The sequence below is a fragment of the Phalacrocorax aristotelis genome, chromosome 7 (genome assembly GCF_949628215.1).
Source record: "Phalacrocorax aristotelis chromosome 7, bGulAri2.1, whole genome shotgun sequence".
In the NCBI taxonomy this organism is placed as follows: Eukaryota; Metazoa; Chordata; class Aves; order Suliformes; family Phalacrocoracidae; genus Phalacrocorax; species Phalacrocorax aristotelis.
This window is the reverse complement of record NC_134282.1, coordinates 54,647,990-54,667,699: the sequence shown is the minus strand read 5'-3', so window position 1 is coordinate 54,667,699 and position 19,710 is coordinate 54,647,990. Positions and strand designations below refer to the sequence as shown.

Below are 19,710 nucleotides of genomic sequence, written 5' to 3'. Positions count from 1 at the left end.
CCGTAGCAGCACCTTCAGCCGAGAAGAGGAGGGCAGGCGGGCTGTGCTGTGAACGGAAGCCATTACGATTCCCTGTGCTCCTGAGTCTCACCTCGGTGCCGTTGCGGGAAGAGCTGGGGTAAAGAACTGGGGGGAAGAGAACGGGGGCTAATGCTGATGGGAAGGAGGGCCTGGCGCTGCAGGGCCTTGCGTGTGTCGTTTCCACGGGCGCGCTTGTGTTGCGCTCGGCTCTCGCTGTCGGGCACGCAAAGCTCATCTCTTCTTGACATTGTGAGTTCCCTGCAAGCTTACGTGCTTTTTCTGGGATGGCCTCCGAGCTGCAGGACGCCTGCTTACGCTGTTGCGTGAGTCTGTCCCGTCTAGCTTGTGCTGCTCCCTGCTTCCCCGCGTGTTTCCCAAGGCAGCTGGGCTGTGCTGGGGCATCACGAAGTCCCCAACTCCCTGTTCCTCTCGGCTACGTTCTGTCTGGGAGCCGTCTCTGCTTCCTGTCTTGTCCATCTCCTGCCCTCAAGCCCGCAGAGAAACTCCTCTGTAACGGCTTGGTTACATCCACCTTACGGTGGCTCCTTCCTCTTCGTAAGCCGTGTGCCTACACGCTGCTTCACCTAGAAGCCAATTCCCCAGCCCCATCAGGTGGGCAGGCAGCTGCACCCGAGGCTTGCTTTGCACGGCAAATTGCCCCCGTGTCTGTGGGACGGCAGCCGGAGCTGCCCGTGGGTGCCTTCATCTCCCGCAGGTAGCAAAGCACTACCCGGCCTCTCGCGCGTGTTCTGCGCCCGTCCTGCCAGGAGGGGCGAGAATGGGGCGAAGAATGAGGCTTTTGGTCCCGTTTATTAAAAGCATTCCATGACTTCGCTATGGTCTAACAGCTCCTGTTTCTAGGCTGGAATCGCAGCTGTTATTGCAGGAGAAGCGCGGGTGGGAGGGAGCCGTCGCGCAGGAGCCTGAGGAACCATCCCACACTGCTGCTGGCCCGAGGGTGGCTGTGCCCGGACCTCCCTTCCCAGAGCAGCCGCTGGCGGGAGCGGGCCAGCCCCGGCCCGGGGAAGGTGTCGGCAGGCTCGCATTCACCCCGGTTGTCTCCTGACACAAACGCAGCTGGGCTGCGTCCCACCCTCTTCCGCCTGTGCTCCTGTACCGCAGCGCGCTCGCTTGCTAGGTTCTGGTTTGCGTAGGGCCGTGCTGCCTGAGGGATGGGCTGCTGGGCTGTTAAATGGAAAAGAACAATATCGTGCGATTATACGAGTGGGAGTTGCCATGGAAACTCTGAGGGCACGCTGGGGAGCAGCTCCGGCGCCTGGGAGGTGCATTCCTCGGCCGAGCCCTGTCCGGAGGAGCGCAGGCGTGGGCAGGGAGCAGCGACGGGGGCTGCGGGTTGCATTGCCCGGCTCCGGGCTGGTGGGAGGAGAAGCCCCGGAGCTGTGTGGGAAACACAAGCGGGTGCGAGGCGAGGGCTGCTCCGCTGGCTGCCTGGTGTGGGTACAACCCCTGCGTGCTCTCCTCGCTGCTTGGCGAGCAGCTCCGTGAGGCTAATGAGTTACTGCTCTTTATTTATCAGGGCTGTTACCCAGAGGAAGGGCCATGGTTGTGTTCTGGGACCGAACAATGGGTTTATCCTGTGCCAAACAAGCTCTTGCTGTCAGCGCGCTCACAGAGCAGCGTTGGTACCCGAGACCTGCGTGGATCTTCTGGCGATCCCTCGGTGGTTACGCGGTGGCTCCCCGGTAGCTGCTGGGAAGCCAAGAGCAGGGCAGCCAGCACGAGGGTGGGAGAGGGGGCTGGAGGTGGTGCCCCTGCAGCCCCCCTTGGGTAGGGCCGGTCTCTAGTGAGGGTCACAGGAGCGTCCCCCTCGCCCGGAGGGATCCTGCCGCGCTTTCCTCCCTACTGCATCTGTGCCAATTCACGAGGAGCGGCCCCTTCTCTTCTCCTGGCCGCATCCGCATGCAGCGTGCCGAGCCCCTGCGTGGGGAGCCAAGGCGAGCGGGCGGGCGGAGGCTCGGCCGGCATCGTGGTTTCGCGAGCGCTGCAGCCCCGTCCCCCAGCCCCGGGGATTCGGGAGAGGGACGCTTTGGCTGCAGAGGTGGAAGGTTCCCGGGGCTTTGCTTCTGGAGTGCTCGGCCTCCCCATGGAGTGGGTGTGCCTGGGGCGGCATTGCCCCTCTGAGCCGGGAAACCTCTGCTCCTCACGGCTCCTCCGGGGAAGGATGAACTCTTCCCGGCCTGAGGCATTAATCATCTGCTTCCCAACAGCGATTTCACGCTAAGCTCAGAGTTAAATCCCCCCTGAAGTATGGGCTGTGTGTCTCCAGATGAAGGGTTATAACACGTGCCTTGTACCTGCTCAGATCTAAGCACCTCTGCCCCAAACGCTGTGGGGCGCGTGTGGCTGTCCCAAGGCACAGCAACTCCGCAGCTCTGCGCCCAGACCGCCGGCGGGGACCCACCTCCCCCGTTAGCCGAGCCTCTTTTGAGCTAAATATGGGAAAGAATGAGTGATCGGAGCTGTGCCAGCATCCGTATGTCTGTCTGGGTCGTGTGTCCCTGGAGAGGTGGATGGTGGACTGAGCACCCTTGGCTCCTGGCTCCCTGGTGAGGCTGCATGCGCTCACAGGGCCGGGGCTCCGGGTGCCCTGGTGCCCCGGATGGGATTATACCTGCTGGAGGAGCTGAGGCAGTGTTTGCAGAGAAGGCGATGAAGTGTTTGCAAGTGCAGAGCGCTGGAGCCCAAACTGGGTGCCCTGGAAGGGAGGCTTTTGGAAGCGGGGCACCCCAAGCCCCGTGCTGAGCCCCTGCCTCCTTCCTGGCACAGAGCGCGGGGTGACCAAGCCTGGAGGAGCTTAACTGGAGGAGCCTTTCCTGCAGAAAATGCTTTTACACATGGAAAATTATTTTATTTAGGAACTGTTACAAGCAGTGATTATCTGTGCTTCTCAGGCTGACCCCAGCTCTGCGGCTGCGAGGCGGTGCTGCGCAGCAGCCGGCATTTGGGCCGTGCATCCTGCCCCACGCGCTGTTTCGCCTTTTTCCTTCCTTTGCTCCAATCTGAGGGTGATTTCCTGCGCCGTGGGGGTGCGGAGGGCTGGGTGCATCCTCACCTTGTTCTCCTGCTGCCATTTAGAGCCTGCCCAGCACAGCAGCGTTTGTGTCGAATGAGCCCCTAACGCTCCTCCGTCCTCGTGGCGAGCCCTGCTCCACAAGCTCGGCTGCCTCGACCGACGCTCCGGCTCCATGGGACGGTGGGAGAGGAGAGGAGAGGAGGCAGCAGAATGCCTCCTGCGTCTTTGCCCAAGCTCAGCTGTGGCACCCTCACAGGTGAGCGCTTCCCCGCTGGCCTCTCTGGCCGTGGCCTGCATGCGCGGCATCTGCGGTGCTTTGGGATGTGCCGAAGGCAGCGAGGGCCCTCCTCAGGGAGCTGTGCCGCAGCGGGTTGGGCACACGGAGCCGTGTGCCGAACGGCACCGTTTCTCTGCTCTCGGTGCGGGGGCATCGCACGGAGGGACCGCACGGCAGCATTGCATGGGGGCATCACACGGCGGCATTGCTCGGTGGCATTGCATGGCAGCATCGCACGGCGGCACCGCACGTGGCTGAGCTCGTGCGGCAGAGCTGCCTCTCTCCGCTCTGGCTGCCCGTGGAGGCCGGGCTGTGCCAGCGTGCAGGGGCTCAGCCCTGCCGTGAGCAAGGAAAGGGCCCGGGGGTGCTGGAGCTGCCTGCGTTGCCTCCACGCCAGAGATAAGGAGCTTACACCGGGGAGTAAGGAGCTAATAGGTCCCCCCCGCGGGGCTCAAGCCAAAGTCCCTTAGGTTTAGTTGTGGCTCCCTCTTAACTGCAATAGGTTTTTGCGTGCAGGCGCTCGCCGGGCTTTGCAGCAGCTCTAATGCCGCATGCGATTATGCCGAAGCCTTGCCCTGCTCGCTCCTGGTAATTAGTAACACAAAGTGGAACGAGCGAGTTGAGCGGCGGAGAAACGCGGAGAGCGCCTGCAGAGCGCGCGCCCCTGGCCCATCGCCCCGAAGGACCCGCTGCTGCCCCCGGCCCCACCACGGGGTCTGCTGCCTGCATTGCCCTCCTGGGCATCTGGACACTGTCATCAGCTTCTCTCCAAGGAAATCAGATTTCTGCAGCTGCTCTGGGGCTGTGAAGGAGCAGGGGGTGCCTGGGGCCGCCAGAAATTCTCTCCCCCCTCGAGCATCCTCCAGCAGCTGCTCCTGGGTGTCCCCGTTAGGTTTCGCTTTCCGTGGCATTCCCGCTCTTACTTTCCCCCTCCTTGCCATCATTTCGCACCAGCTCTGAGGAGGACCTGGGACATGGCATCTCCGAGGAACACCGTGTCCCTCCAGAATGCCCGGTTTTCCTCCCTGCTCAGTAAATCCGGATCCCGCTACGCTGGAAGCTGCGGCCACAGGCTGCTGCTCCTCTCCAAACCGGTTGGCGAAACATCGCTCAAACCTCCCCATTGCTGCTGAATATCTGTGTAAAGCAGGGAGGCTGATCTGCAGCACAGGAGGGAGAGAAGGGAAAAGACCGGGGTTCCTGCCCAGGGGCTCAAGGCACCTGCAGGGGCTCCCCCCTAGATGGGGAAGGGAGGGGGCCCTGGGGACACCCCCAAAAGCCACGAAGGAAACCCCAGTCTGTTCGCCAAGGTCGGCATCTTTCAAGGAAGGTTTACAGTGAGCGGAGGAGGAAGCTAAAGCGCAGCAGATGAATGGCCCAAGTGGTTTCCCTGCCGCTTCCTCCAGCTAACGTTGAGTGAAAGGCCCCAGCAGGGCCCGGAGCTGAGGGGTGAGGGAGGGCGAGGGGCTCTGCCTCCTCTGCATAAGCAGCGGCTGCCCCCCGCGGGATGTCCCACATCTCCGGGGCTGCGCAGGGATGGCCTTTCCAAGGTCATCCTTCCCGCTGAGAAATCTCAGCCCACGCCGGCGCTTCCCGGGAGACGGGGGACGCGGCACCCCGCTGCGCTCCGGCCGCAGGGAAAGCTCGCGCTGGCTCCTCCGCGGCTGCGCCTGCGCCGCTGCTTGTTTCCCTGCAAAAATCACAGCGTTTCTCCTCGGCTGTCACACTGCGAGGCTGGGAAGGCAGGGGCGGTGACGCGTGGACGTGGCTGTGCCTCCTGGCCCGCGTGCGAGAGGAGGGGTGTCCAACGCGCACAGAGTCGCCGCGGCGGGCGCCGGCTGCCCCTGACTCGTTTTGCATCACCCTTGAGTCCCACCGGCCGCTCGGCGGGTCTGGGGGCCCTTGGCTGGGCAACGCCTGCTGGCACCATGACAGAGGGGAGGGCAGGGGTCCTGCGGGAGCCGCACGACCCCGCGCACGCCCCCATCCTTTGCGGGAGGATGAGGAGGGCCTGGCGCAGCGAGGCTCGCGTGCAGCTCTCGGCTCAGACGCTGCTCGTCACCTTTAATTCGCACTGAAGGGTTGCTAAATCCAGAAACAAAGGCTGCTTGCTAATTAGTTTATTCTTTAAAGCAGCCTTTCGGGAGCAACTAAATCATCCTGGAAACACTTCCTCCTGCCAGGGCTGCGGAGGGATGTCATTACTTCGTTAGGTCAGCTAATGGAGCTGGAAAAAAACAAACCTGTGCGCACACTCCCTCCTTCACGTCTGCCGGAGGCTGCCGAGATCAAAGCCTGGGTGACAGCGTGTGGCGTCATGGGCCAAAAGCGGCAGCTGAGACCGGCCCTCCTTCCCCCAGTGCTTTCATTTAGAAATAAGCAGCGAAGGCTCCTGCGGGGGGGCATCCCCGGCCGGCCGGGACCCTGGCGCTGCAGCCCTGCGACCTCCCGGGACGCCACACGGCGCTCCTGCCGCAAGCGTTTTTTAAGAACAGATTTGCTGAGAAATCACATTAATTCCCAGGGTTGCTTGGGATTCTGCGGAGAAGTGTGAGAAATTTCGTGAGAGGCTGTGGGCAGATCGTGCGTTTGAATGAATTCTGCAAATGAAATACGGGGCCGTGCAATTTTTATTTCTCTGTTGGTTGTCTTCTCCCTTTTTTCTCTGCCCAGGGGCGTGGGGGGGGCTGCAGGAAAGCACGTCCTCAGGGAGCAGGGGGGCACCGACGTCTTAGGAAGTTTTGGGTGGATTTTTGGGGGTTTGCTTTTAAATAGGGAGAATATTGCACCAAAAAAAAGAATGTTTTACCCCCAAATTTTTCCTTTTCAAAATGCCAGCATGTGGCTACCTGCCACATCAGAATGGGGCTTCTAACTGCTCCCAGACCTCTGCTAGCTCCGCACGGTTCTCCTTAGGAGCTCCTCATCCTCCCAGCGAAGGCCTGAGACAGCAGAGTAACTGCAGGCGCCTTTTCACAGCATAACCCACCGCTGCCGCCGTTGCAGAGGGACGAGGCTCCAAAGCAGCGCGAGGCTGGGAGGTGCTCGGCCCCTCGTCCATCCCCCGCTGGGAATCCCGGCAGTGCAGGACCAGCAGAGCTGTCTCCTCTGCATTTATCCTCTGGGAAGCAAAAGCTCGTCCTTGTTGTAACTCCGGTGCACGGGAGCTCTCGGGTGCAGCCCCAGAGGCGTTCAGCTGCCGAGGACGGCTTGCGCCAGCGCCCGGGTGCCCAGACATGCCTGCGCGTACCTTTTCATTAGAGTCTGTTTGCCTTGTGACACTGCCTGAAGCTTGTGTGTGGGCAGGGAGGCGTTTTGTGCCAGGCACGCCACGGTCTGGGCTTCGGGCCCTATTCTGGCAGCTGCCCTCCGCGCTCTCACACGAACCATTTTCCGCCCGGATTTTGGGTGCTGGATTCAGGCGCCGGGAAGGAGGGAGCTGGTGTGTGCGGCAGAGCCGAGCTGCTTGCCGGGGTGTGCTGGAGCTGGGGAGCAGGGCAGCGTCTGCCCAAAGCCGTGCGGGCTCAGGGCTGTTTCCCTGTAGGAAGGCAGTGTGGGGAAGGGGCTGCTTCCGTCTGCCCCGGAGGGTTTAGGGCTGTAGTTGGTGGGCACGGACCTGGCTGAGGAAGCCCTGAGTCCCTCCGTAGCAAAATGAGATGATGCTTAAAAGACAGAAGAACCCCCAAGCTGCAGTCGTGCCCTCAAAACAGCATCGGTTTCTCACTTTGGTCCCTGTGCCATTGTGTGGACCAGGTTCTCCCCCTCGCCGAGGCGGGCTCAGCCGGGGATGAAGGCACGATGTGCTCAGCCTGCCCGCCCCGTGCCTTCCGCAGTGTCACCAGAGGGAGAAGCCGCTCAGCTGGCGCTGGGATGTGTCCCCGTGGGGTTGCGTCTGTGCCCTGGGAGGACTGGGAAAGGTGCCCACTGAGGGGCTTTGGGGTAATGGAGCGTCCCTGCTCGGCGACGCCTTGGGCAACCACAGCTTTGGGTCCCTGCCCTCTCCACCTTGTTCTGCTGCTGCCTGGAAACGTGTTTGGGAGGACTGGGGGGAAGAGGCAGGTGCCTTACAGGCCTCCCTGGGGCTGGCAGAGATGCTGACATAAAAGCAGGGGCTGATGTTGCCCTGAGAGCCCGCGTCAGAGCCCTCGGCGGGTCACAGACGTTGAGGTGAGGCTGGAGAAGCTCGGTGGGAAGGCTGGTCCCTAACTGGGGACGTTTCCTGGCCAAGCTGCTGTTTTGGCACTATTTCTCCTGTGGCTGCATTTGCTGTTGTGTTTGCTGGACGTCGTTACTGTCGCTGTGGAGCCCACGGCCTCTTGGGCTGCAGCGCGCTGGCGATCGTGACTCCTGCTCGCCTGGAGCCCCGAACTGGTGTCAGGGATGAAAGGCGGCCCCGTTCCCGCCTGCTGTCCTCTTGCTGGGGTCTCCTCCTGCGTTGGCCCCGCAGCGGCTTTACCGGGTCCCCAGCAGAGCAGACGGGGGTCTGCAGGTCTCCGTCAAGGTACAGGCACACCTCAACCCGGGAGCCCGTGCCCGGGAGATGGCATGGTGCATCCGCCGGGGCTCCTGGCCCTGCGACAGCCCTCACGCGTGCCCCGAGGGACAAGGAAAGTGCCTTTGGCGTGGCAGAGGCCGGCCCGGAGGCGTCCCGCTGTGTGCTGGCTCTGCGGCCAGGGCGGCCGCCCCCGGAGCTGCGGGCGCGTTATCAGTCGGACGCTCCTGCTGCTGCAGTCGCTGCTTTTGTTTTTCAATTGGGTGGAGAGTGGAAACCTGGCGTCCTCTTTCTGTACAAACAGGAGGGATGTATTATGCAGGGGTCCAGCTCTCTGCATCGGGCTAATGAAGGTCCCACCCCTCCCTCATCTCCTCTCTTCGTTGCTGAGCTCTCCATGGAAATGGGCTGAGCATCGTCCCTGCGCGCCCAGGCGCTGGCTTGGCTTTATCAGTCTTAATCAGCGGAAGGTAATTAGCGATTTCCACCCCATTCCCTTCCCCACAAACAACTCATGAAAAATCTGCCATCAGTTTAAACCTTTTAGAAATGTTTATTTCCGGATACCTCTGGAGGGGCTCTTGACTTCCTGCCTGCGTCGTTACAGCTTGGGAAAATAAAACCCCCACATTCTAACGCCTTGAGGCTCCAACAACATTTAAGACACGGAGTGAAGCGCTGCTTCCCGGCGGAGCGAACCTGGCGGCAGCTCAGCCCCGCAGACACGACCGACGGCAGCTGAAGGTTTTTCCACTCTCGGGAAGGTTTTTCCAGGCTCAGCCCCGCCGTACCTCAGGCCGTGGCCCTGCCGCCGCCGCGAGCGCTCAGGACTCGTGCCCGGATGCTGCTCTGGAGTCGGAGCAGAGTCAGGCCCCGGAGGAAGCCCTGCTGAAGGCACAGCTGCTGCCTGGCACAGCTGATGCACGGGTTCGTGGAAAACAGAAAGGGGGATTTTTCTCTGAAGAGCTAGCGGCAGCGAGGGGGTTTCTTTTTGTCCCCTCCCAAAGGCTTTCTGGAGTATAAAGGGAATCTATATTTCCTTCTCCTCTGGACAGAGGGCATGTGCATCTCCAGTCTCTTCTTCCTTCCTCCCTCCCTCTCTCTCTGGTCCCCATTTCTTTAAACCGTGGGGAAGGGCAGGTTCCCAGGGCCCGGGGGCTCTGCGGTCTCTCCCAGCCCTGCTCCCGGCACCCCTCTGCACACTGGCTGCCTCAGCTGCGGCGCCCTGGCTGCGGAGACGCGCCGTGCTTAGGGGACGGGCCGGCCCTTCGCTCCTGGGCCCTGTAGAACTGCAGGGCAGGTTCCTGGCGCTCGCAGCTGCCCAGCGCTGCTGCTCCCGCGCCTGTTGGCATCTGAGGGACAGCGGGACAGAGCGAGAGAGCTGCACGGCAGGGACTGGGCTGTGCTGATTTTTAAGGGAGTTCCACTTTTCCCTGTTTACTCCTTGGATTGCCTTAAGCGCATCAGTGATGGCGCGTGACCCTGGGAGCGAGGGATGCCGGGGCTGCCTAAGCTCCTGCCGGCAGCCCTTGCCAGTCCTGATGCCCGGCCCAGGGCTGGCATCTACACTGTGCCCGAACCAGCAGGACGGGGCTGCCGTTCGGGAGCCCTGACCCGCGTGAACCTCCCAGCCTCCGCTTGAACCCGGCTGCAGATGAAGGTGATGATCCTCCTCCCGAGGCGGGATAATTACTTGCCTGGGCCTTCCTTGCGTGCTTCTCGGTCCATCGCTCTCAGCAATTAGCCCTTGGGAGCGGCTGGGGAGTAGTTTCTTGTGTTCGTTCTTTCTCACGGGAGTTTCTCATCAGAAGCTCTTCCCCGTAATTTGCTCTGATGTCTCTCTTTGCCCCGGCTGAACCTGGGTGGCAGCTGTAACCTCACCTGCCCGCACGTCAAGGCGAGTAAAATGCCGGTCCTGCTGTAAAAGCAACATCTGCAGGTGGGGGTAAGGGCCCACAGAGCTCAAGCTGCATCTTCTCCCTGCTGCTGGCGAGGGCTCCTCTGCTTTCCAGAAATCGCTCTTCTCATGTTCATAGAGCAGAGCTACCTCTAGCACCCAAATCATACCTGGCAAACAGATGCAGATACACATGCTAGTGGTTTTGGGTTTTTTTTTTCATCCTTGGAGAATTAATGTTATAAAAAAATTAATTTTTATTAATAACTGCTGTGTCACATTTTGGACTTTTTTTTTTTTTTTAAATGAAGGAAAACCCAGCTACCCCAGCGTAATCCCAAACTGGTGCCTGAGCTAGCCCTCTGAGCATCCGAGGAGATGAAGTCAGGACTCCTGCCTGCCACAGGAGCAGGGGAAGCCGAGGCCGGCGGAGGGAGGTAAGAGGAGGTCGAGCAGGCCGGTGCTGGAAGGAGAAGGTGCAGTAGGACAGAGACCTCACGCCTGGGTGCTGCACTCTGCGCCCACAGGGAGCTGCCAGCGATGGGCTCGGGGACCCTCTCGCCTCCGCTCAGCCACGCTCGGCTCCCTGCACCTCTCACCGCCCAGAGCTGCTGCGATGCCGGCGGCAGCGCCGGAGGCTGCAGGAGGGACGGGGCCAGGCCCAGCTGAGCCGGGGAGCACGGCAGGCTTGACCGGCAGGACCGGCGTTCGGCAGAGGCCACTGAAGCTTTCACTGGTCAACCTTCAGAGCCTGTCCTCCAGACGCCTTCCTCCGACCCGCCGCAACACCTCCCTTCCCTCGGGAGCGGCAGCGGGGGCTGCTGCGGTCAGCGCCCCCAGGCCACGCAGCACGCAGCGCTGTGCCGGGGTACGCGGTCCCGCTGGGTGCCGTGTTTGTGCTGCGCCGCCCGAGCCGCGTAACCAAACACTGTAGGTGCCCCCGAGCAGCGTCGGGTGTGTTCCTGCCAACCCCGAGTGGAAACGGGCTGGAGCGATGGCGCGAGAACATTGCATCCATTGGCATGTTTCTACTTTTAACATGTTAAAGATCATGTCTGTAACCTGCTCTAATTTTAGGCTGTGGTATATCTGTGCTGAATTCCCAGCATGGAAGAATGACTGCAGGTGTAAAATTAGATGTATTATTTATGGGCTGGCGGTTACCAGTGCCCCATCACTAAAAAGCGCGGTGCTCATTCGTCTCCGTGCTCCTGCCTCCCATGCTTCATACCAATCACCTGCCGCCGCCTTCTCGTGCCAGGATTAGCCTGCGATCAAAATCTTGTTATCCAGGCGGAGGTTTGTAGGGAGAGGACACCATTCCTGGGTTTAGGAATTGATCCGAATTAGGATCAGTTAAATACAGTAGCCTTTCATTCTTGGTGGCTTTGGCTGGCAAAAGCTAGGAAAGCGCGCTCGTGAGCAAGTACAAATGGCGTGTTTCTAGCCTCTGCCACAGCTGGAGAAAAGATTATGTGAAATAACTAACATGGGAATGTTAATCGGCATTAGCTGTAGTCCAAATTCCATTATCAGGAATGCTAAATGCAGAGGAGGAAAGCGCTCGGATTAGGGTGGCTTGGCAACAGGCTCTCTTCCCCAGTGTTTGGGTCTTGTGCTCCAGGATTTAATCTTTTATTTAAAATACGAGTACTTTCCCTCGTTGGTACAACCAGCAAAAACGTCACAATATACAGCAGCTGTAAATCAGTGCAGTGGTGTGTGCAGGCAGCCCGGGACACTCTTTGGAGGACACACTGAAGCGGCAGCTTATTCGTGTCGGCATAAACGCCCCTGCCAACGTCCGACCAGGGGACTCGGCGTGCGGAGCCTTGTGGCGTGGAGAGGCAGGCGGCCCGTGGGTCCGCGCAAGGGGCGGTCAGCCCCGACGGCTAACGGCGCTCTGAACGTGCACCCGGTTTTCCTCCAGGCCTGAAAGGGGTGAGCAGCAATGGAGTGTGCGAACCAGGAGACGAGTCTCAGGCTCCTTCCACGTCCGTGCAGGCAGAGCGCGTCCGTGCGGACCGATTTCACTGGAAAACACGTGGCGCTGGGGGGACCTGCCTTGCAGTGAGGAGCCTTGCAGGAGAGGCTTTGTGCCTGAATGCAGCCTCCTCAGCTTTTCATTTTTAATACCAATGATTATTTTGTATTAGACCGTCCAGTCCCTACTCTCAATGCTTCCTGCTGCTTGGTTTATCCTGACCCTTGCTTTCCAAATCTTTGTAGTTAATATTTCTGAAGTAACCCATTCTCCTCCTGTTTTCATTCGAGCTGGAAATGCAGGGAGGATGTGGCCGGGGAGCCGCCTGCTGCGGCGTGGAAAATGAAGTGGGGGAAATCCTTACGGCAGAGTTCACGCCGCTCCAGCAAAACTGGAACCGAAATGGATCTACCCGTGCTTCCACCCCGCACGCACAGGCCGTGCGGGCTGCCCCGGCCCGCCGGGGAGGAGGACAGGGAGCGGTGCCCTGCCGTCGCACACACGTGGGCAATCGTTGCTGTGTAGCACTTGCTGCGGAGGCCACTCTCAGATGCCTCCTGGGCTGCATGCGAGGAGGGCTTTGAAAGTGGAAGCTGCCCTGGTAGCAGGACAGAGGGTATTTTATCAATGGAGTTGCAACGCAGATTGCTTGCTCCGCTTGAGTAACTGAGCAAACAACTACGTTCAAGTAACAAAATCCACGAGAGGTGATGACTGACCCTGTTTAGCAGGGCTGGAGTCTCACCAGCTAAAATAAGCTCTGAATTTAAGCACCAAGCCTAGGAGCAAAGTTGCCCCTGTCGCAGGGGAAGCGTGCTCTCCGAGAGCCGCTGAGCGGCCGGGGTGGATGCTTTGAGGCAGGTGAGCCCTCCTGGGGCAGACGTGCCATCCCAGCCGTGCTGGAGGAGCTCTTGGCTGCCAAGACAGTGTCTGGTGCCTGCTTTGAGTGCGCCCTGGCACTTGGCACATGCAAAAACACGTGAAAGGGGCAGAGGAAAAGACTCTTTTCAGAGCAGTTCTCAGGCTGTTTGGATGCTTTGACCCACGGGTATTTTTTCATCCTCTCTTGAAATGACAAGACTTTGAGAAAATCCACCCTTGAATAGCTCTTGCAGCGCTGCCAGAGAGCAGGCTCGTGTTACCCGAACTGAACGGGCAGGTATTTCAGGCAGCCTCTCGCTGCCCGGTGGCTTTGTCCAGCGTGCCGCGGGGAGGCATGGGAATTAGGACACAGAGTGCCGCCTTCCTCCAGGACTGCTCAAGGGCCGAGGCCTCTGCTCTACAGCTAGATCCGCTCCCAGATTTGTGTACAGATTGCTGCCTAGCATGAGCCAAAGCTCCTTTCCAGAACCGAATCCCATTCACAGGAAATTCACACCCCGTTTACCATCGGCCAGCGTCCAAGAGGGTGCTGTAAACGCAGGCGGAAGATTTATTTTGCAGGAGTATCATGAGATTGGCGGGTGCAGAAACTGGGCAGCGCCGGCACGAGCTGACAGCCCTGTGCCAGCCGCGCAGGCCACCCCCGGTGCTCCCGTTCCCCCTGCCTTACCCCGGGGGCCTGTGCATCCCCCAGCCGCCTCCCCTTTCTCCTCTGCCGCAGCTCGGTTCTCGCTCCTCCTGCGAAGCCCAGGCTGCCCCCGGCTTTGCTGCTGCAGGTTCAGCTGCTATCTCAGCAGAAGGCAGGGTTTGCTGCTGATCAGACCAGATGGAGAGCAGAAAGTATGGCAGAGATAATGAAGCTATTTTGTGAGGTTTGGAGAGCTGCGTGGTGTTTCTCTGGCTTCAGGAGACCCTGCTGTTTAGGATTATTGTGGGAGGCACTGCGGTTGCTATTATTACATTGCGAATCCATGCCTGGGCTGTTGCTAACCTGGGACGCTGCTTGCTTTGCTCCTCATCAACCTAAAAATGAATCAGGGATCTCTCCTGTGCTGGCAAGAGTTCCCAAGAGGAGACACGGTGTGAGAGAGCTACTGAAGGTCAAGGGGTTCCGGTTTCACTGTTGATCCATTTGAGCTTAAACAAGGCTCCGAGCTGTTGATGGCCCAACCCCAGGCATCATATGTGCAAAAGCTTTCCCTTTGCTACTGACTCCACTGCTAAAGCTTTGGAAACTGCGGCTGGTGTTGCCTAGGAGCTCTGGTTTCCAGTGTAGCAGAGTGTCGTCCCTCTGAAGGCCCGTCTGCAGCTCTGCTAGTGTTCAGATGGATTTTCACACTGTATGTTCCTACAGAGACACATTTTTCTCTCTCTCTCTCTCTCTCACCGCAAATGAATTGGTGATTAAACCGGAGCACAGTTACTCCCTGGCTATCAGGGACACGAAGGGATTCAGGTCTGTTTAAGTTCTTTTTGATCTTCACATTCCTTTAGTCTCCTTATCACTTCTCTTTATCCCTTCCATCTGTCTGTCCTCCCTGTTACTGTGTTTATGGTAAGGCTTTATCTCCGTGACCCAGCCAGCCCATGGGTGATGGGCCTCTGTCCCGTCATTGCCGTATTTCACTTGGTGCAGCCCCAGCAGCGCTGCTCCGGGCACGGAGGTTACCGATGGTCCCTTCGCCTCTGCTCCGAGCGGAGGCAGAAACCAGGCTGCCGGGCAGTTTAAGAGCCTGCCAGGACAGAACAGCCCCTGCAGTTCCCCTTCAGCTCTCTGCTGTCAGCCAGCCCACGGAGGAGCTGCTTGTCAGGGAGTACTGGCAGGGTGAGTTCAGGATCTCCACATTTCCACATGCTAGCTTCATGTTTTCCGCCTCCACGGCCATTCCTGAACTGCTTTGCTAACCCAGCGGGCCTTGCAGGGCTACGCCGGGCTCTCCGGTGGCACAGCGTTTGCTGTTTCAGTCTCTGCAGATTTGCCATGGGTACCACAGCATCCCGGGAGGGCCCCGGCCAGGAGCTACGATGTTACAGGAGTCGCGTTATCTGATGGAGGCTCCTGCCTCCTCCTGCCGATAAACCGAGGCAGCAGAAAACCCTGCTTTTCTTTGCAGTGTGGGGAGCCAGAATTGAATGGTGATGATTTCCTGATGCATGTGTGAACTCGAGAAGTTTTTGGTATGTCTCTTGCACCCGCTTCTGCTACTAATTCTGGCTACGCAGCATTCACATCCTTGGGTACGACCACAGAGCCTGTTACCCAGAGGTCAGTCACGGCTTTCTGGGGTGAACGCTGCAGTCTGTGTGTGACATGCTGCCTTTAGTCTCATGTGGAAATTCAGCTCCCTCCCACCCATTGAAATGTGCTGCTTCATTAATATAATTTATCACACAGATGCTGCGGACCACAGTGCTAAAAGTCCAGGTTTACTGGCTGTCTCTCAGTGCTGTTGCCTCATCACATCAATTTCACTTCTCTGAAAATGTATTTGCTTTCTCTCAGCAGCAGAGGTGCTCGGCAAGGCTTGGAGACCCAAGAGAAGATGCCTTTATGTGTACATCTTCCCCAGCAGTATTTCAAAACCTTCCCCTTACAACTGGAGCTGCAGTCCCATGCAGCCATGAAAATTAAATTAGCCACTTCCCTGCAAACGTGTGCGTGTGTGGGAAGAACTGAGGAGCTGTTCTGCCTCAGCCTTCATCCACAGCCTGAGCTCTACCCGCTCCCACTGCCAAAACAGATTCCCTTCCTTTGGGGTGTTATCTTCTTCTGGGGTGTGTTTTAATCAGTGGTGAATCGTAGGACAGCCTGTGCTGTCGGCTGCTTGGCGGGAGGCAGCAGCCCTAGTTCCTACACCCACTTCTGACCTGACGTGCAGCTTTGGGAAGTTGTATCCCGCCTGTTCCCATTCCCGTTGCTGCCCCGTTGGTTAGGCACAAGCAGCTCTTCACGGCAGGCGCGGTGTCGTGCTTGGTCTGGGCCCTGTGCTTCGTGTGCAGGGCTGAGTGTTTCCTGCGGCTGCCTGGCGCTGTTCTGAAACAGCCGCGAGGAGTAAGTGAGAGCAGCCAAGCTGGCAGCCGAGCTTTTATCAAATTCAGCTCCCAAGAGGCTGGCACCCGCTTTGTTTTTTCCTAAGCTTGGCATCGTGCCAGAGTGGTTCAGGAGCACAGTGTGTAAACACTGGCTGCATGGAGGTTTCTGTCTAAACATGTTTCCTGCCTTCTCCTTTTCTTGGAACCCAGAACAAAATGGGGGTGAAAGGAGTAAAACGACAGCTTGGACACCGGATTGCTTTGGCTGTGCGTTGTTAAAGACTTCCCACCGCTTGCTTGCTCGTACCTGCAGCCGTGCCTCCTCCCCATCCCCGGCGCAGCAGCAGCGGGGCGTGCAGGCAGGTTTGTGCGCCCACGGCTGGTGCTTCTGGGGGACGGGGAGAGGCGGCCGTTGGGGAAGGTGGGAGTCAGCAGCAGGCAGAGCAGCCGGGCTCCGGGGCCTGCCTGGCATGCCAGCGACTGCCTGCATGCTCCGGTTCTGCGTGGCTGTCGCTGCAGGCTGCTCCGGGGAAGGCGCCTGGTGTGTGCACAAGACCCAGCTGAGAAAGGCACCGGCCAGAGAAGCGTGCTTCTGCTGGGGCGCTGCATCCAGGGCACGAGTCGGGCTGTACGAGGCCCCAGGACAGCAGGGCCTCGCTGTATCCTTGCCGTATGCTTCACGGGTTCAAGAGCAAAGGGACATAAAATTATATCCTCCTCCATGCGTGTGCCTGGCATGGAGACTCATTTATCTGGGTGATTAAGGCAGCAAGCGATGCAGGAAGCGGCTGGGTAATTTAATGACCCACGTAGAAATAGAAAGCGAGGAGCGCGTTTCCCTTTCAGTCATGTTGGGGTTTGATTTTTACGTCCTGTTAACAAACTGATTGATAAGCCAAGTGCCTGGAGAAGTGTGGTGTATTCAGACCGATCCGCTTTTCTGTCTTACAAAATAGCTGAGATCCGAAGCTTGTTAAGGCTGTTATTGGAGACAGATGTTGCCATGCGGTGGTGTGTTCAGCAGGCGCTCCCCAGCCAGCTCCCTGCATGGCTGCAGGGAAGATGTCGTGGCTCTGGAGGTCCTGGAGTCACAGCCCCGGCAGAAAACCACTGCACAGCCGTCTCTGCTGCTCACCAGCTCAGAAAGTTGGGAGCACCTCGCCTGGTGGAGTGCATGACCACCTAGCCTTGTGCTAGCTCGTGACTCCAATTCAAATACTTCTTGAACTCTGGCTGCGGGTAAGAGAATTGCACAAATGGTGCTCCTCTAGTAGAGCAGGAACGCAGACCTTGGCACTATAACTCTGAAAAAACCTCCACCATGGCGCAGCTATTCCTTCCTCCCCTCTCACTGTACAGCTTGGCTCCAATTAGTTTGTCTCGGCTGCGAGATGTGCAGGCCAACACCGCTTCTATTTCAGGGGAACTTGCCAGAGATTAATTAGATCCCAGGCCTGTTAGAGCATCAGCCAGCAAATTTTGTGTGCCATTAACTCAGTACATATCACACAAACATTGTTGGAATAAATACACCCTTTGTTGTGCTGCTGTAAGTGAAGGTTGTCGCAAAACTGAAATGTTTGAGCAGATACAGAGTGTGATAGTTTCTGAGCTACAGAAGCTGCTTGCTTAGGTCAGGTTTTAGCCACGGTTACTGAAGCAGCAGTAACCCCTGCCGCGCTCAGCAGCCCTTGCCTGTCCCCGTGGGTGGCCGCCCGTGGTGGCGGGGAGCGAGGACCGTGGCTGCGTGTGTGCAGACGGCTGATGCACGAGCACCTAATGGGCGCCCACCAAACCCCACGTCAGCGTACCCGGAGACGTACTGTCAGCATCAGCCCCTGTTCCAAAGAAACCTATGGTTTGAAGGATAGAGGAAGAAATACGTGGAGCTGGGGAGGCAGCGGAACAAATTTCCATGGGGTCTCTGTCTGTCGGCGGTGAAGCGACCTTATCTACCTACCCTTGGCTTGTGCTCGACTGTTTGTGCCCACGCAAAGCAAACACAAGCCGTAGCAGATTGGCTTGTATTGGCTCGTCTCACTGACAAGAGACCTGGGAGAAAGTCTAGCCAGACAAGTGGGGAATGAGGCAGTAAAAGCCAAGAACTAGTACTGGAGCGACGGTGAGAGCGTACTGCAGAACAGGCAGGGGTCTATCTAGCTAATAGGCAGAGAGGGGGTGGGATGTGGAGAGGGGTGATGTAGTGGGAACTCCATGCCAAGAATCTTAGCAGCAGCGGGTTGATTTAATTTGGAGAGCAAAGTGAGAAGACTGGAGAACGACTGTAGTAGATGCGTCCAGAATCAGGGAGTAGATCTGGCAGCGTGGTCAGGGGAAGGGCCAGAGCACGGACGTCTGCCCAGACCACACTGCCACGGCCCGGCTTGGGCCGGTGAGTCAAAGGTGAAAGCTGCAGTACGTGCTGCTGAGGCACCAAGATTAGCTGGGTTCCCTCCTGAATCTGTACCGCCTGGATGCCAGTCTAACGTGCAAGTCAGTCCCTAGTAATTTAACGTGAAACATCTTGTTCTTGTGCTGACACATGCGGCACTAGGGCTGAAAGATGGTGTTTAGATAAGAAGCTGTCTGTTTGACAGGAGTGAAAAAAGGGGAAGGCTCTGCTCTGGCTGACCTGGCTGATTGCTTTACCCTGGACTGAGCTGGCTAGCGAGGAACGTGGCACGACTGGGACAGGCTTCACCCACGATTGACGCCAGCAGGAGGAAGCTGCTTCGCAAAGCAGATGCTGTGCTCTTACTGCAGTGGCTGCCGAGCCTTCAAGCGAGCAGAGACCCAGCTGGCTGGTGCAAACACATGCATGGGTGTGATTATCTGGGGACAGGGAACGGCTCTGGAATTGGTTGAGCTCTTGGAACGGCTATGTGCAGCTTCTCAGCACTGACATGATAGCAAGGAGTTATTTTTAAAATTCTGCTTTCCCTTGTACTGGAGTGGCTCAGAAGGAGCTTCCTTTAAACAGTGTAAGTTTGGTGGAAGGAGGAGAAAGGTACTACTGTTAGCTTGGGTCTGAAAGTCAGATAATATTTTATAAAGCTGAAACTTTTGGTAATAAAAAACTTATTTTTGATGAATTATTAATGAAATGTAATAATGAAAAACTTATTTTTTAATGAACCAGCTATTTTCTGCAACAACTTGGCAGACAGTGGTTCTGATTTGAACAGCTCAAACCAGTTCATCTGCTCCAGCTTAGACTGGTGCTGGGTCTTAGCTTTGCACTTCGATTCGTGAGCGGACATGAATGCTGCTGGCTCATGTTTGTGCAGATCCTTACGCAAACACCCTTTTGAGGTGCTGTGGCTTGGGTGCGCTCTAGGAATTTGCTTTTTCAATTCCCTACCTTCAGCTAAAGGAAACCACTGCTTGTATTGCCATGGGTAGAAAATAACCGGGGAACCCTGACCTCACTGCCTGCCAGCTGCCGCTGTCATTTTACCCACCACATCACTTTGATTTGGGCCAGGCAGGGTCAGATTCCCCGTGCCGGCGGTGACAGGGTGGCCATACCGGCTGAAGTGGTGGTAGCCAGCCTTCCAAGGGAACTTTCCAGCCCTTGAGAGCTGGAGTGGGGCTGGCTGGCCGAACGACAGAGGTGGTAAGAGGTGTTGGCTCCTGCTCTGAGGAGATGCTGGAGTCTTGGAGTTTCTGTCAGTGCCTTGAAAGCGTGGAGGCATCCACGGGGGAAAGGAGAGAGGCTGCCTGAAAGCACGGCTCTGAAGAAGAGAACACCGAAACCAGTAAATGGCATTCAGGGCATGGATGACTTTTCTCCAAAGAGTTTAAATCTGGGCTTAATCCCTTTTAGATGTGGTTAGGCTGGGGGTTAGACTCGTCTGGGGAAGGTTTTCATTTCGGAGCATGCTGATACTTCCCAGTGACCCTGCTGTGCACAAAATGACAGTATGTGTTTGAAGACACCAGGTATCTTTGCCTCTAAACAGGCCATCTACAGAGAAACTGAAGTGTTTGAATACACGGTTGGCCTGAACTGATTAAAAAGCAGTGACATTTACCTAGAGCTCTGCTTGTGTTAGAGAGATGTATTGATTGAATAGCTCCAGTCCTGCTG

General features: G+C 57.8%; 1 long non-coding RNA gene across 1 annotated transcript; it reads left to right on the top strand.

Annotated features, from left to right (window-relative positions):
- The first annotated feature begins 8,489 nt into the window (after window positions 1–8,489).
- LOC142060525 (uncharacterized) lies at window positions 8,490–10,787 on the top strand. The gene is made up of 2 exons (XR_012661790.1): window positions 8,490–8,751; window positions 10,033–10,787. It is a non-coding gene; the product is annotated as an uncharacterized LOC142060525 (long non-coding RNA).
- The last annotated feature ends 8,923 nt before the right edge of the window (window positions 10,788–19,710 follow it).